This window comes from Hippoglossus stenolepis, chromosome 14 (genome assembly GCF_022539355.2).
Source record: "Hippoglossus stenolepis isolate QCI-W04-F060 chromosome 14, HSTE1.2, whole genome shotgun sequence".
Lineage (NCBI taxonomy): Eukaryota > Metazoa > Chordata > Actinopteri > Pleuronectiformes > Pleuronectidae > Hippoglossus > Hippoglossus stenolepis.
Window position 1 is genome coordinate 25,812,376 of NC_061496.1, and position 18,630 is coordinate 25,831,005.

The 18,630-nt window shown below is 40.9% G+C and overlaps 1 protein-coding gene across 1 annotated transcript in view; it reads right to left on the minus strand.

The window, feature by feature from the left end:
* Positions 1-18,630, minus strand: part of LOC124854716 (inactive N-acetylated-alpha-linked acidic dipeptidase-like protein 2) — a 139,715-nt gene that overhangs the window by 77,780 nt on the left and 43,305 nt on the right. The window contains exon 2 of the mRNA XM_047343002.1: positions 10,701-10,738. The gene's annotated coding sequence lies outside the window, so the exon portion shown is untranslated. The remainder of the gene's footprint in view (positions 1-10,700; positions 10,739-18,630) is intronic.

Here is an 18,630-nt window from a genome sequence, read left to right on the forward strand (position 1 = left end):
AATCATTCAAACAAAACTTACTTACGTACAGCAGTGTGATTAGAACTATCTAAAATGGCAGAAACCATCTTTGGAAAATTGATGTGAACATTTTGGCCCACGTTGCATTTGCTAACATGGAAGAAGCAGAGTTTCTGCAGTCAGCCACACGTCGTCCATCTTTACATCCAGTGTACGGTACGGATTTTAGGGCGTCTGCAAAGTTATGACAACACATCTTCGTCACAGCAGCTGTTTTGACATCGGAAAACACAGTTGTTACTAATCGCATTAATAAAGCTTCTGTTCGATTTAGGTAAAGAGCCTTAATTACTGTGATAACAGCTTTTACCTACTATTCCATGTCAAAATGGCTGCTGTAAAAAAAAGTATGTTGTATCCTGTTCGCAACATCAATGTCTACCAAATTCAATAATTTCTCTATTAATTGTCAAAACCCAAAATGTCACCCTGCTGGTGTCACTAGTTGATAAGTCAGGGGAAAACTAAAGTGCACAATGTATTGTCTCCAATACACACAACAACGATCATAAAGGTAACGGCCTTTTATATGATTTGAAGATTGAGATAAACATGACACGACTCTATTGAGTGTTGTTAGACAGCTAAACGTGAACATTTGCTAATATATCATGTTTATTTCCATGATGCTGAATCTGATAAAAAAATTTAAAAATAAACATGCTACTGCCTCTATGTTTCTTTGTTTTGATCGATCATTAGTCCATGAAACACACACAAATGATTACTCCCACAACAAGGAAGGTAGATGTCCACCCAATTGTCAAAAATATGTTTAATACAGAGAAAAATGCTGCAAATTATCTTGTTTTTCTCAGTGGAAGAGTCGGTTGTTTGGCCTTTTCCATTTGATATGGATTGCAACTAAAAATCCATGTCACAACTTGTTTATGTGACTATTTTTTTTTTTTTTTTTAGGCATAAGAGCAATTGTGTATTGATTCCCTCTTTTGCAATGTTTGTTTTTTACCCTTCATCTTTCTCTGTTCCTTCAATTACAATTAAATTTTATTCCTGCTGTTTCACCACAACCTATGTATCATCTAAGAATAGGTAAAAATGAACTGCTTCACATATCCATCACAGATCCTAAAGCAGGTTGCATTGGCCTGAGTGTCCATTGTGTTCTCCATGCCTGCCAGCATAGGCTATGCATGGGGTTTTCCTTCCGGTTAAAAGTAATTAACTGCCATTTAACTTCTCTCTGCAGGCAGATAAGCAGTGGCAGCTGTCTGTGGATGCCCTGTCACCTGTCAGTTGGGCCTATCAGCAGTTTGTGAGCAGTAGTTGTACACAAACTCAGTGACTGTGACGCCCAAACATGGAGGACACAGTTGGCTGCCCTGTGTCTACACTCTGGGACCCCCTCACCAAATGGTACAGTGCTGAGCGGAAGAGATACGGTGTGTGTGTGTGTGTTGCGTGCATGTGTGTGACATGGCACAGAACTAAATGGACTACAATGCCTGTGCAGCAAAACTGACAGAGATTAAAAATGAGCGGACCACTGCCACCGAACCACCGGTGGAACAAAATGAACACCCACTCAAACCCACACATACGGATATAAGCACACTCCAAGTGGACACGCTTAGGAAGTGCTTTTAAATCATAATCCTTTGTTGTACTTGAAAATTGCAATGTCAGAAGGGACCCATGTATATGTTTGCTCTGGAAGACTCCCAACAGGAAGGATTTGGTCACTGTTGCCAAATCAGCCCAAGGGCACATCAGGAGAGTGGAGAGAGAGTGGAGGGAGCGCAGCAGACCTTTGTGATACACATGTCCTCTGTGAAAACACTGCAGCCTCTTACTGCCTGCATAAACCTAAACTAGTTGTTTGTGTATATGAGAGCAAATGGACTTCTGCGAGTGTGAGCACGTCTATCTTTGTAAGGACCAGTTTGACCCTTAGACCTTAGGATGTGACATTGTGAAAGGACTTTTTAAGGGTCACGACTTGGTTTTAAGCTCGAAGCTAGAATGACGTTTAGTTTAGGGGTTAGGGCAGGTAGTTGTGGTGGTTAAAGTTAGGGTAAGGGGCTGAGGAATGCAGTATTTCAACGAGCATCCTTATAAAGATAGATGTTCAAGTGTGTGTGTTTGTGTGTGTGTGTGTGTGTGTGTGTTTCCACAGTGACACACAGCTAAACTCAGTGTCCCAGCAACCCATCGGGCGCCGCTGGGAGAAATCATATTTTTCTCATTTTTTATGATTTTATTGATCCCATGAGCCACTTCAGTCATTTTTTTCTGAAGATAACCTCATTTTCAAATTCATGACTGCCCTATTTCAGAAATGCTTCAAAATAATGATGACAAATAATGATGATTGGTGATGAATGACTTCGTATTTCATCACCTTCCAATCCTATCTTATCCTATCTAGAATACAAGGGATATTTAGCTCCGCATATCGACTATATTGTGACCTTGTTGTTCTTTTGTATGCTTTGTACTGTAGAGTTGAAGAAAATAACTAAATAAAATGTTCATGTAATTTCTACTGTCAAAACCCTCTGTCCAAAAGTGAGTTTCAGGGTTAGCCATGGCAACCCATGGTTGACCTGAAACTTAATCCCATATTTAAACCCAATTTATTTAGGAGCTCCTGGGAGCCTTGCGACGTCTATAATTATTGCTTTACTTGAAGTTTGTAGAAGATATATTTTGTTAACATTTAGGTTAGAGTCCAATACCTCTTTAGACAAAAATTAGTGGTATACAAGGCTTTTTAAAATGCTCGTAAACCCACTAAAAAAAGTGATTGAATGCTTTCCTATTGCCAGTAGAGGAGTCGTGCTTTTACCCAGTGCGTCATGTTCGACACCACAAATGCACCAAACACAGATGTGCTCTCTCACCTCGGTGCCTGGCCAAATTGGTTTACCCAGGTATGTTTCCATCAGTGCTGATCGGAGCTAATCTGCCTTACAGTTCCCATCTCTGCTAAATGTCACAGCTAATGGATATAGACCGACAGTGGAAGATAAATTAAAAGCAGTTATTGCGAGGCACTTGACTGGCCAACATGCTATACTGTGCCCCCCCCCGAGGCTTTTAGCTCTCAGAGACCTGAGAGAGATGACTTTGAAGGTAAGTTTGTATCCATCCACTTCCAGCGGGGCTAAATCATGGTGTCCTGTCAGTTTGACTGCGCCACGTGGTGGGCTCATAATGTGTCCCATATGGCTGTTCTCTATGGTGGGATTGCATGTGGCACTTGCATTACAGTGCATACGCTCATGTATGTATTTGGAGATTGCATATTTCAGTGCAGTATTTTTCGAGGTAAATTTCCTTTCCTATAGCTGTTGTGTTTTACACAACACTGGCTTCTTTGAACTACTTTTATAGGCGACAAAGCTGCAACAGCAGACAAGGTTTTGTAGGAAATGTTCTCCCTGGCTGGAATACATCCAGACAAAATGCATCCAACAGGAGGTGGGTGTCTGGCAGATCAAACACATGACTGTCACACAGCAGGCTTGAGTTTGCAACAAACATACCTGAGTTAAAGTTAGGACAAGACAGTAGTTTTGTTTGAATGTAAATAAACATGTTGTGTCTGGTGTCACTGAATTGTTTTTTCTGTATTAAACCAGACCTCAATCTTTCCTTGACCTTAAAGGGATAATTCCCCCAAAAAGGACAAATGCACTCATCATCCACTCACCACTGTGCCGACGGAGGGGTGGGTGAAGTGTTTGAGTCCACAGAATACTTCTGGAGTCTCAGGGATAAACAGTGTTGCAGCCAAAGTGACCTCTTTTTCAGACGTTATAAAAAAACTGAAAAAAACTAAACATGCCTCTTACTGCTAAGATAATAAGTGAATTTTCATTTTTGGGTGAACTAATTCTTTAACCAAGTGCTATGAGAGTCTAAACATAACCCTGAAAATGTTTAATCCTGCTGTAGAGTCACCATTGTACTGCATGGTCAGATATCCATATGCTCAGTATTCATGTAATTACAACAAATCATATATGCAAATGAACAACATATCCTCATTACTTTAGGATAAATGTGGCCCTGTCACTGATACATTCAATACAAAGTACATTTACTGTTGCTGTTACATTTACTAGTAGGAATAAACAATTTTTTTCTACTGCAAATTTAAATCTACTGCATGTTGTGCTTTGAATTATAGGGAGAGGAAAAAGCGGTGATATCTGTTGCTGGAGTTTGACTGAATAATTCATAATATAATATTATGTAGTATTTATTGTTTGCACACCAAGTTATCCAAGAAATCACAATGATTAATTGCATGTCCGCGCATTTTTCGAAGTTTCTGCTGCCAGCCCCTTCCTTAAAACTCCAGAGAATATCCGATTCAGCCCGTGTAAGAACACAGCGGGTTTTGCATGCAGCATTTGTATCATGCTTGATTTGCTTCTTAAATATCAGGATTTGCTGCTATACTTTAAAACCCTGAAAGCGAAGATATCTGAGTCCCTTGAGTGCCCTTGTCACCCTTTACTGATGCGCATAGGACACAAACCACATAAACATCGGTGGCAAAATATAGACAAAAGTGTAGTAGCTGAGGCAGAGCAGCCAACATATGTTAATGAAGGGAGAGTTTGGTTAAGGATGCAACAATGTCATGAAATCACTCTTGACTCATGAGTTAGGAATAAAATGTATTTTGTTGCACTGCTTTCATTAGATCATCACTGAAGCATGGTAAAAAACCCATACATACACACACACACACAAAATAAAAATATATATGGAATTGTGAAAATGTATTAATGTTCTTAATTCAGGAATCCCACATATCATAGTGTTCTTTACAACCCCCCCGAGTATCAATACATGAATATGTTACCATCCTCTGGCAGCGTCACAGCCTCGCACAGCTGAGTTCAGTCAGTCCACATGCTGAACGGCTACACCACCGCACTATCCATTCTCCTCATTAGTCAATGGCAAAATGTCTGACTCCCTCCCACTGATTACATCTCGAGTTAATGAGCCACACACTGAACATCCTCCCTCCCTCGCTATATATCTCTCTACCTCTCCGCCATCCCTCTCCACTGTCTACCTCCCTAATGTATGTCTCATAAAGTCACTCTTAAGTTTCATTTGAAGTGGCGCTGATCCCTCTTTCGAAAAATACAAGAGCCTTCCTTTACCGGAAACACCGTGGTTATTCATCACATTAGCGGGAGGACAGTCTAGCAATTATCCGAAACCACTTCCACCGCAGTGCCGTGAGTATGCTTAGCTGATTGTTTGAGGCTGCTATTTGATGGTACTCACTGTTGCACTTATCAGGCCTCGTCTGTCCTTATAGGCTATCAGCATGATTTTTTCTGGAAAATGACACCTGCTGTATCAACTCAGAATGGAGGGCATCTGTGCACAGAAGACTGACTAATCCTCACCTCCTGAAAACGTGCCTTTATCCTTTTAGTCCAAATTATAACTTTCTGTATTAAAAAATACAGGATGTCTTGTTACAACAGGTCACTGGTGCAGACACATTCTTGGATTGTTTATATGCTGGAGCCAAAGAAAGTAAGTCTGAAACAGTCCGTGTCAAATGTACTACCTTATGTTAAAGCTTGGATTCAAAATAAATTCATTTGAGGCATACATTGGTGTCTCCATGTTGACATCCTGTCATTGTGAAGTCAATGTTCAACAAGTATTTGTATAAATATGTGATTTCACATATGTGATTTCCCCCATGCTCTGTAGTAAAAGAGATGATCAGGATTTCTTTTTTTTCCTTTTGATCTTTCTCATGACCAGGGCTTCATCTGACTGGCCAATGCATTATTTTCAAGGCCGCCATTGGTCCCTAATTCTGATTTCCATGTTGTTGTACAGTCATCATTTTTGGCAGTCAGAGGATTTTGATGGGTAAAGGAGGAGGTCAGGTGTAGTGGTACAGGGAGGGAAGTCCAAGCAATGGGGAGGTTGGGGGTTGATCCACAGAACACAGGACTTTGTTGAGGGAGACCAGTGCTCTGTTCCTGTTTTGAAACAATTAGGCATCGTCCTGACAGTTCCACAACTTTGCCATAAAGAAACTGCTTAACCGCATGTTCATTATTGTATCTATGACAACTATAATGGTCCGGTGTGCCTGCCTCTGAGGGGGTGCTACTTCAGGAGATGCTCCTTTGGAAAGCATCACAGGGACAAATGGCCTGCATACATTCAGGCTGGAGGGTTTGTTGAGTCTGAAACCCTGTCCAGATCTGGCTTTAACATCCACCCTTAGTGATCAGACCACTAGTGGTCAGTGCTAAGTAAATGTGTGAACGCACCCAGATTCGTCCTCAATGCGTCCCGAGGCCACATTTGAAGGTGGTCTGAGTCTCTCTCCATCTCTCGTGATGCATACTCACAGGATAGATTGAATGAATGAAAAAAAACACTGACAATACACCTTGCTACTCCAGCATTTATTCAGTGTTTCTCAGATCCATAGGGGCAGAAAAAACTGAAATATCATGGCTTAAAATGAACAGCAGAAAACACAGGTGTGAGTAAGTGGGTTTCTGTGACACTCTATAAATGGAAGTGCAATCTTACTATTGAATCTCCAGAGGTACCCTTCCTGTACATTGTATGATGTAGGCATTGTTTAATAGCTGCCTTCATACTCCAGTGAAGATAAGGCCTGTGTGCTGAATCCGGAACTCGTCTCCATTCATTTTAGCTTAACTCCATTTATTAACCTACACAGATAACCCAGCCTCTGGAAAACGCAGAGTCAGCGGCCGACACACTTCCTGAGATACACCAAATCACACCGACTTTCCACATTCCATTGACTATTTGGGGTTCGGTCACGGTCTGTGGTTTTTATGTTTCCTGCATCAGATGAGTGTATGCTCTACTCAAACATACTGAAGAGAAATGTACCAACTAGTGACTGAAATTACAATAATTTCCACTGCAATTCCATATAATATATTGTACATATTTACTCTCCATCACTAAAACCTACAGCATGTGAGGGCTTTTACACACACACACACACACACACACACACACACACACACACACACACACACACACACACACACACACACACACACACACACGCATACTTCTACCTAAGTGAGGACACCCATTGGCATAATGCATTCCCCGGGATCTTATGCTAAACTTTACCATCACAACTAAACTCCTAAATATAGATCCTCTGCCTCGCTGAGCTGGTGTCGTTTTAATTTATATTTAGGTCTTTTTCTAAAATAAAAAAGGGACTTTAACAATATGAACATGTTTTTTTATGATGAACCTACAAAATGTTTTTGTTAACACCCACGTTGCCCGTGTCCATCAGAGTGCTCGTTCTGAGCTCTGCGTTTCTATCTCTACCTAACCTGATTCTAACCCTAACCCTAAAGTCAAGCCTTCAAACAGCCCTTTGAATGTGGATCAGAAAGTGAGGACCGACCAAAATGCCCTCACTCTCCCAAAATATCTTCAATCTGTAAGTTCTAGGATCAAACCAATCCTCACAAAGATATATGTACAAGTACACACACAAACACACACACACACACACACACACACACACACACACACACACACACACACACACACAGCAGTGACAATGTTACCTAAAGATGCTGGGCAGAATTCTGTCACACTTAAAACTGCTGCAACAACTACCACCACTAACCTACTACTACTATTCGAGGCTAGTGGTTCCAAACACCTTTGGCTCATGCTTATATCACTTAATGCTTTCCATACCAGTGCCAATAGTTCTAATAGAGTTCCATTACTAAGACTTTGTTCACGTTAAAGATCGATATTTTTGTTTTTTTCATTTGCAAAATCTGGAACTGACCAAAGAAAAAAAATTGTGTTATCATCCAACAAATCCTAAGGTTTATCTTGTTACATCCTTCGTGGGTTCCCTCCACTGCCATTGGTAAGTGGGTTTAGAGGCCAATATACAATACTATATAAGTCTTAGCAACACCTACTTGCAATTAACTTGGCAGTGAAATACGGGATCATAAGATAATATGGAAGACATTTGCACAAGCAAACACTACAATGAAAATAAAAAAAAACATTTATATATTAAAAAGTTCTCATCAAGGTCGTCAAACAACTCCAACGACAGCAGATGAGGAGCGAAAGTGTCTTCTTGTTTTTCAGCGTTCTCATTGTTATCCTTGTTTTATGGCCCAGAAAGAGGCTCAAGCCTAATTGACTGTTGTTTTATGTGAAAGCACAGCTTGTGTTGCTCTGAAAAAGAGTTGATTTTATTTCCAAGGTAGGAGACACTGCCGGGGTTATTAGGCAAACAAAGGTTAGTGAGGAGAGGAGATAAGGATACAAGACAGGAGAATAAATGGAGGGAAAAGACAAGGGCAATTTGGGAAAGAGAACGTGATAGGAAAGGAGGAGACATAAAAAGAGTCTGACTCCACTATTAAAGAACCCAAATTGTGGCCATTTCCATAAATTGTATTGAGGGTCTACTAGAATAGGTTTACATGCTGTAATTATCTAAATAAATATTTGTCAGTTTAGCTCTTGGTCCACCTACCACAAAGCTCAGCAAATTGGTCAGCTGGCCCCACTCTTTTATGAATGGTCGGCCATTTAGAATGTATGTTGGAAATGCCATGCTCCTTACTCAGAGGATTCTAGTCATCTTGAATGTCAGTGGTGCAGAGACAAAAAGATACACTTTTATTTATGTATTTTGTTGATTTCTTTTGCCCAAATTACTTTTTGGCCAAATGGCGTATTCATTTATCCACAGGTTTTCATCAATCATTTTTTATGTCATTTATTTGTGTTTTTTTTCATCAAGTGATATATTGTTGGCACTTTATTTTCCAGACATAATTTGGCTATAAGCTCTTTGTTTTTCTATTACTTTACTCAAATCATTGTACATGAAAGCATTGAAAGCAGTGAGTGTATGACAAATGTGTGTGTACACGGTTGTGCTCAGGCTTCAAGTACTGGTGGTTTCATGACAAGTACACACCTATCCGCTGGCCATCTCATACAATGCAGTAGAGGCTAGAGCATTATTAAAGAGGAAGTTAATAAAGAGAGCCAACGTGGAACGCAGCTCACTCCTCTACACTTAGCTAATGGACGACTCTGTGTGTGTGTGTGTGTGTGTGTGTGTGTGTGTGTGTGTGTGTGCATGTGTGGACGTTTGTGTGTCCATCCGTTTGTCCTGCAAGCTGTTGCCCAAGTCCTTCATCTTGGCCATGGTTCTTATTGACTGCATTTGAGGCCATAAATCATTGTGTTTGTTTTGTGTGTGTGTGTGTGTGTGTGTGTCTTTGACCCAATGTTTCTGTGGATGGGAACAACAGTACACACCATTCTCAGGTCAGAGAGGCAACAGAGTGAGTTGTGTGTGTGTGTGTGTGTGTGTGTGTGTCTTTGTGTCTTTGACCCAATGTTTCTGTGGATGGGAACAACAGTACACACCATTCTCAGGTCAGAGAGGCAACAGAGTGAGCTGTGTGTGTGTGTGTGTGTGATCACTTCAACTATAACTGAATTCATGCGCACAACTATGAATGCTAACAATGGTGTGGGCTACATGCGTGAGCTACGTGCGTGGGCTGCAGGCGCGGACTACGTGCGTGGGCTTTGTGCGTGGGCTTTGTGTATGGGCTACGTGCATACCTACGGCGTTGCTGGCTCATTGGACGAAAGTGCAATACTGTTTGTGTGCTTCACACCATCTTCACACAGCCATGTAAATGCTCCACACACCATTGCACTATTCAGTCACAGAGACATGGGTCTTGTGCACAGGCACTTAACACAAACAAGTAAAGGCAAACAGAAATGCAATTAAGCAGACTGCATCAATACAGCAGTGGGTGTTTTTCCTCTGCCTTTCCTAACCCCCCTTATTAAATCTCTCTCCAGCTTGATTTTCTTTTCCAAACCATGTTTCCATCAGGGTGATGGTGCGTTGAGTACAGATGGAGGTGAACTGTGTCAGACGTTAACTGCCCTCCATTAACATTTCCCAGAGTGCTACTGGAGGGAGCAATCAAATGGAGCAGTCAAGCAGATGCACAGTGGGCAGTCATCATATGTGTACACACAACGACATACACAGACAAAGACACGCTCGTAGACAAAGCCATTCATGACACTATTGGGAAAAAACTGTGTTGACATTTCAGACACCCAAATTGCTGTCTATTCATGCCAAAGTGCAAAGAGGTCTGGAAATAAGCTGTATCATCAGCTACTATTACCGGGTTATGTTGATCTCACGCTCCGAGGCCCAAATCCTGCAGCTCATATTGTAGACAAACGCTAACCCACTATTCATTCGTCCAAAGAAGGATTAGTTGCCACCTAGTATCAACAGTCTGATTCACGCCATCATGGCAGATCACCCCAGATTCTCTTTCTGGGATGTCAATATTTAAAGTGTTGCACCAAGCTTAGCATGTGTTGACTGAGGTTCAGTTTTGCTTTCTTCTCATTTCAAGAGGTTGGTCACAATCCAATGGAAATGTGCAACGCAAGAACATTTTCCTTGCAGCCTGCCGTTAAAAGTTGAGAGGAGGCGTTGTTAACCGATTCACAAGCTGCCTCTTGGTTGTATTTCTATTGTGTTATCTCAGTCTGGAAATAGACATGAGTAAAACACAAATGCATTTATTGTAATGTGTTAGATTTATACTCACGTCTGATGTGCTGGAGTAGGTCTGCTGTTTCAAATGGCCTGAAAAAAAGAAAAGAGGGGAGATGGACCAATTGCAGACAACATGCATTATTTAATACAGTGAAATTTCATTTTATCCAAGGATCGGAAGTGGCCTTTCTAGGAGCCTGGAAAGAGTTGGGGAGGGAGAGAAAATGTAAAGAGAGGGGAGATGAATAGTCAGGTGCATATTTTATTTGTCTCTTCGGCTTGTCTCCCTCCTCCCTTGAGACGGAAGCTTTTGTATCACCTCCCAGAATACCTCACTTACTCACTTATAGCACAGACTCAGAGAGACAGTGTGCCACTGAATCCTCAACTTCCTCCAGATGGACAAAGCGGGTACATGTGCTTTTCTCTATGTGTGTGTGTGTAAGATATGGTGTGTCAATACATCTAATTATTGCAGAGATATTTAAGTTTCATAGCAATCCATCCAATGGCTGTTCAGTTATGAACAAAGAGGCATGACTGACCAAGAGTGCAATCCCCCGAGCACCCCTGTATGGCCATCTCTTCTTTGAGTTAAGAAACTTTGTTCCACACAGTGCTGAGGTCCGGTTTCCCTGCCTTCCTTCCCTTTAAATCCATTCAACACTCCTTCCCACTTACAAAAATGGCATGCTTTGGACTCTGGAGAGGTAAAAGTGGATCTTTATTAATTATAAATGTGCATGGGCTTTCCTTGCATTGATCAACAGGTTGGGCCGTTCTGTTACAGCGTTACTGCTCAAGTGCATTAAGAACTGCGCAGGTTAAAAAAAGACGCGATGGAGAGAAGGGGTGGTTATTTATTAATTACGCCAGAACAGAAAATGCCCTGATGGCTTGGGAAATAAGGTACACTGAAAGACAGAGGCTTGCAGAGACAGCAAGTACAGATTCAGAAAATAAAGGTGAGCTGAAAGATAAAGACAAGGAATGTGAGGAGAAGGAAGAAAAGAATAATCATGCTGTGAGTGAATTCCTAGTTCTTTCAAAGACTGCTTTCCTCTGCCACGTCTATTTTTTTTTATCTGTTGCGACATTGAATGGGAGGAAAATAGCAGAGATCATTAAAATAGATCTATGTGCATTTTAAGTTACTGGTGTGGAGCTATACTTGTGTGAACTGTATTTTGTTCCATGCACTTTGAATGCTTCCCTGCACATCATTCGAACACTGGAGTAAACGTTGAAGGCTATCACTAAAATATCAATGGTGCAATTTTGCAAAGGGGGATGTGGAGGGGAAGAGGGTTGGGAGGTTGAAAAAGAACAAAAGAGGCCTGCTTTCAAGTTGGAGATGAGAAGATGGGCCAAATGAAACAGTTCATTGTGGCCGTTTCATTGTGGCCGTCTTTCATCTCTAATTTTCTCCTTTTTCAATTCTTTTTCTTCTTCTGTAGCGACAGCCTCGATTATTAATTTTACTCTTAAGCGCTGACATGGCTGCCTCTGTAATTACTTTATTTCAAAGCTGCCACATTTCACCTCTGAATGCGCGAGGCAGCACACCGAAGGTTTGTAATTAATATTTCCCCTTTCAGTCAAATGTCTTTAAGGACTGAGATTAGAAGGTAAGACTGAGGGTAAGTGGGCTCACATTTACATCCGAGAAGGGTTGAGCTGAGGGTGACTTAACTTGGTGGTAGACAGACGAAGATATTTCACCTCTCATCCACAAAGCTCCTTCAGTTCTGACTGACTGGTGGAGTGACCCAGGTATTTAACCGTGGGGTCGTTATGAAGACTAATTCATGTCACTTGGTTCGTTAGTGCTCCTGGCTGTTGTAACGACAGTCATTGGAGCCGTCAGAGTCATACAAGGCCAAGTGTGAATGGTTGTTTGATCTGCTGATAGTGGATTAACCCTCTGGAGTCTATGCCTTTTTGAAGTACTCTAACATACCCCAAAAATGTCTACACTGAAACCTTTCACTGTCACTGATAGATTTGACAGCAGTTAGTGAAAGCTTTTCTGCTGGCCTGGGCGTATGAGAGCAGTAAGAATACAGGGACTTGCAGAGTTGAGCATTTATTTACTTGCACTTCATGGCTAGTTCACAGCTGTAATGCTAACTTCTAACCCTCTGCTTCAGTCACCAGTGCACATCCACTCTCTCTTTAACAATTTAACTATGTGTATAATTTCAATAGCAATATCCATCTCAAACTTCTTCACCTTTTTGCAGATCTTTCACAGAGATGATAAATCAATGTAATTGCAGTGATTACCTGATGCTACTGCCACCTGCCTCCTCCTCCTTAGGAACAAAAGACCAAAGTAGTTTTCTAATGCACAAGTAGTTTCCACACAGTGCAAGAGTATAATCATGCGAGTGACCTACATGATCTCAGAACAGTGGAAGCTGAGTCAAGGGCAGCGTAACATGCATAGCTAGCTTCAGTCAGTCGCGTATCAGACATTCCAGGTTTGATTCTAAATGTGCAAAAGCCCAAAATAAGCAGCTCTGACAAGCCCCAAGTCTTTGTCAATGGGAAATGGTCACAACACGAATAATTACAGAAATTATTGATGCAACGGCCGGAAGTCAAGCTACATTCCAGAGACAAAACCCTGCACGGAAACCTATTGTTTCCTCTTACATATCATCCAATTGATGTATATTTTTAGTTTTAGCAGGTCATGCACTTACCCTGTGGTGCACAGCTGACTTCCCACACCTGATATCCCCACAGCTAAGCAACGAAATAGATTTGATTCACACCCGAGCCATCAGCTCTTTTCTTCATCCGCATTTACTCATTGTAACTCAAAGAAAGGAGCGTGGCCCACCATGGGTTACAATAAGTGAGGTCGCACCGGCCACAATGAAGTCAGTGAGTCAGCAGAGGATGTAGCTCACCAGATTTGAGTAATTGCACTCATTAATTTCAATAGCATGAAGTTCCTTCAAAACAACACTGTTACTCATTCTTCATCCTGCTGCAGTCTGAATGTACCTGGATTAATGGTTCATTTGAGTCATTTGCTGCTGATGATGATACAAAGGTCAAAACAACCGGAAATCTTGCACTTATCTGATAATAGGTACTATGCGTCATTTCAGTCTACATTGCATGGTCCAAGTGCATTTTGGGTATGTCCAAATACAATTTTAGTGGCAGAAATAAGGTCGCTGCCCAGAGGTGTATGGTTTAAAAAGGTTGTACTTATTGATGAATTAATGTAGTAAAACAGAACATTTCACTGTAAACTAACCTCCTGGTGTGAAGTGAAAGTGCACAGGCATCTGTGTGTGCCTGTGCCACAAATGTGTGGATTTGTCTCGTTCAGACAGTATTGATGTTTAAATGTGAGGTCCCTGTGGTGCCACCGTGGAGGTGAAGCCAACCATCCTCTTACTGAAACTGAGTAAAAAGACACCACTTGATCCAGAGTGACTGACTTTCAAATATACAAAAGTAACCTTACCATGGTAGAATTAGCCACCTTATTGCTACAGTATGTATGAATTTTGGGCTTCATTTTAGGATACAGCACCCACAATGACCCGTTGCCTGATGGGGGCTGAGAAGGAAACACCACAGCTAGCGACAGGTGTCACCTTGGTCCAAAAAAACAGGTGATCAGGTTGTGTGGTGATTTGCTCATAGCGGCAGCAACCAGCTCCCACAGCATTGCTAGCTAACACTAAGCCTCACACATTTGAAATGTCAAACATCTTACTTTTCCAAGTACTGGGTCCTGGTGGTAATAAAGCTATGTCTTAAACTTGTCCAAGTGAAGACAGACATTATTAAATCAGCATTATCCTTGTATTTGTGCAACATACATCTACTCAAAGCAACTCAGGTCAGATTGTGATGTTATTCCCGCACAGAGAAGAACGTAATGTCAGGTGATATGCCTCAGGATTTAAATCATACATTTAGATAGACTGAGGCACCAGTGACACACTCACAGAAATTATCCCTGAGTTCATAATCAAACTTCTCCATCTGCTTCAGGTAATTGTCATAGAAATCGTGACTGTCTAACCAGTCCAGTAAATGGGACAATGAGTTAATCAGTCACTAAATGACCGAGATCAGACATTGTCTCATGCAGACAAGCCGTGTCAGCACTCTGTTCACTGAATGAGTCTATCAAACGCCTTAGTTCATGTACTTTGAGAAAGAGAGGTTCAATGAAGTCGAGAAAATCAAACAAAGACCATTTTTTAGCTTCATCCAGTCACCAGTACCTCCATCATAGCCGGCTGCCCCCAAGGGATATCTTCTATTAACTTGTTATCTTAACCATTTGCTTTTGATTTCACTGTTGAACAATGGGAGTTCTCCAGCCTGTGGCGCCTGTTTGCACCTAACTGCAAAGAAATGGTGAGGGAATGAATAAGCAATTTAGTTGTTAACCAGATGTCACATTTTATTCAGACTCAAAGCCACTAAAATGCATGTTTTTTGTCAGGTCTGTTTTTGAACAGACCATTAACATGATGAGCCAGGAGGCACTTAGAGGTATTTTATATCTGATAAAAAGGTTATGGTTTATAACAATCTCAGTTATTCTAATAGTTTGGGCTAGAATTTAGCTCACTTTTTATAAAACTAAATTCACAAAATGTATTTCTGAAAACACAGCAATATCACCACAATCAACTCTAACAGGGCAGCGACCACGAGGGATCAGACAACAAGATGCAACCATTTAGTCAGATTATCTAATGCAATTTGTTGGGAGGCAAAACAAAAAGGGGGAATGGCTGAAATGTTGCTGGTGATCCTGGTAAATAGGATAAAGTAGGTCAAAGTTAAACCCCAAAGTCTGAGTTTAAATTATGATGGATGTCAGTAACAGACAGTATTGGATATAATTTAACCATTAACTTAAATTCTTCCCCTAAATATATTTGTATAAAAAACGATTGTCCGATGGCTCATTTATCCTCAGATATCCATCAGATTTGTTTACAGCAATTTGCAAGTAACTAACTCCGTGAGCTAGCGAGCTAGAGGTTACTGGGGCATTTAGCACATTAGTGCTTCCAGTGTTTGTAGTTTGGTGTTGCCCTATTTGGCAGCTGATCAACAGGTGGAGCAACAGATGGACAAATTCTCACATTAAACACAGAGCAAAATCACCACTGAGGGAATTTGGCATTTGCTGCTAAATGTTCCACTATTTTCACAACACTGATGAAAGCCGTTAAGCTACAGTAAAACAATAAACAATAATTTAAATATATGACTTTGTAAGAACTGAAAGCATTGCACCTTCAAAATGTGAAACTTTACGCCCAGAAAATGAAGTAGACTTGCTTGTTTATCCAGGCTTTCCAAAAGCCTCACCCTCTCATTTTAAGATGCAGAGAGAGAAAGACAACAAATAACAATCTCCTTACATTTTATCAGCCATCTCTACTGCAGGTGAATGTAAAATCAGCATTACAACCTTGTTGTCTTGTTTACCCAACATAAATTACCTCTGAGCATCTCCTAGTTAATCAAGGTGAGAGAAAACACACACACACACACACACACACACACACACACACACACACACACACACACACACACACACACACACACACAATAAAAGTGCTTCTCACACTTCTGCAAAGTCAGACTAAAATATTTTGTCCATAAATGCCTGGGGACCTGCAGCACTTTGCATGTCATATAAAATTTCATACGCTGCCTAAAATCAGTGTAACAGGGGCCATAAAAGGTCTTATTCAATCACAAAGGAAAACTGTGCCACAATAGCTCACATGGACGGATGCAGGATAAATATACAGTTTAATGTGGTACGCAATTTTTTAAATATAAAATAGAAGTTATAAATAATCTGCTAATCTGGAATTTGACTGCTTCACTGCAGTTTTATTTTTATTTTAAACATAAATATGACAATAATATTAAAAAGTGTCTAAGAATGTTTACAGCAGAAGTGCAACAGCAAACAGAACTAGCGTGCCTTAAGGGTCAGTCTGTTCAAATTGTTGAACATGTCTTCTTGTACATCTGAAATAGCCGAATGCAATTTCATAAAAAGATGACGGCAGTTCAGTAGTAATGTATGCAAGAAGTCACAGTGGTGTTTTTGTATTTATGTGTAGAGTATTAGTGGCTCACCTGATTTTTGTAGAGGCTAAATAGCCATGTATTCTCAGGAAAACACGAAACACAGCTAGAATGAATCTTAATGAAATCAAATAATTTCTGGTCATTGTAATAATAATAAAAGTGGATGGACAGAAACATGTTCAGTCCACTGCTCCATGCCTGCTGGATGTGCAAATAGGCATTTGCCAATATGTTCCCGTTTTTCAGAAGGTGCTTGTGAACGACAGTGTAGCTATTCCATCCATGTTCATGGGCACTATAACTATGAATTCCCCTTTTTCCAAAAGGTTTTGCATGCCACAATATAAGCAGACAAAGCATTTCAGTGTGGAAGAGTTTTGCTTAACTGTCAAGCAACTGTCACTGCGTAAGACCTGTATGACCTCCTACGAGCCATTATAGAGGGGAGTAAAAGTGGAAGATACCATGAGCACAAAACAGCTTAATGGCAAAATGTCCACCTTTCCCAATCCCCCACCCCCTACTCATTTCTTTCTCAGGTCTCTTCTCCATTTCCTCCTCTCTCTGTGAGCAGTGTGGTGACCTGAACCGTGCAGCGATGATTGCCTCTGCAGTTCAATGCAGAGGTCTCATTTCCCAAGCCCCTTGACTACTTCTGGAGGTGCAGCTCCACTATGATTGATGCCATATAAAACCCTTTTTACAGTTGTGACATTTCAGGGAAAACAAGCAGGGTGTGAACTTTCCATCTGCCAGGTCCACCTGCCTGTGCCTCCACCTCTACTCACCACAATCTATCCCATGCTTACATTTTTGTTCGTTTTTGTCTGTTCCTCACCTCCTAACTTCTGTTTCCCCTCGATGCCTTCCCCGGTCTTGCCTTGTGTTCTTCCTTTATTTATTTCACAAATCCTTTTGGCTAACCTTCAATTCTGAAGTTTCCCATGTCACTTCGGCAAAAGGAATAATCAGGAAGAGTCAAGGATAGAAGCAAAACTGGAATTTCTTCACTCAGAGGAGGCTGTTAAGATAATAGCAATGTCCTGTATTCATAACAGCTGACTAGCTGGACATACAGTATCAACAGTCCATTGTCAATTTCTCAATAAGGACTTTAAATTTGCATCTATTCACAGTCCAAAGACATGCAGATAGGGGTCAGCTTCATTGAAGATGATTATTAATAATAATAATCATCATAATAATACTGTATTTGTATAGCACTTTTCAATACAAGCAGCCAAGTGCTTTACAACAAACAATGTGAAATTACAATTACAAATTGACCATATTAATGTGAATGTTAGTGTAATTGGTTTGTTTGTCCATTTTTTCGTCAATCTCGTCTTTTCTTTGGCGTCTTGTAAGTGTATGGCACGTCTCTTTCACCCAGGGATAATTGTATCCTTGTTTTATTCTCCCATGGGCACACTCGGACATTCTCTGGAGTTTTTACAAGGAGAAAGCCGGGAGCAACTGACTTGGACATATACGTTCTCACATACAGCCTCTCTGGATGATTCTAGGATAATAGAGTTCAGTGCGTGTCTGAAAGCAGCTTATGTCAGTGATACGCTGGTGATCTGTCCAGGTTGTACCCCACCTCTCACCCAACGTCAGCAAGGATTGGCTCCAGCAGCACCACCACCCCTCAAGGATCTTCTACTCTGTTGTTTTTTATAAATTTTGTAGTGATTGATTTTCTAGAATCTGATCGTTTTGGCTGTTTCTTGATACAGTGCGTATATACAGTGTGTGTATACACTCACTGCTGTTTACTTATCTGTGAAGGTCATTTTGTCTCCTATGGGCTATTTAGAAAATTTGCTTTGCTTTGTTGTTTTTTTTCTGCTGAGTACTACAACTATGATCGCTCTGCT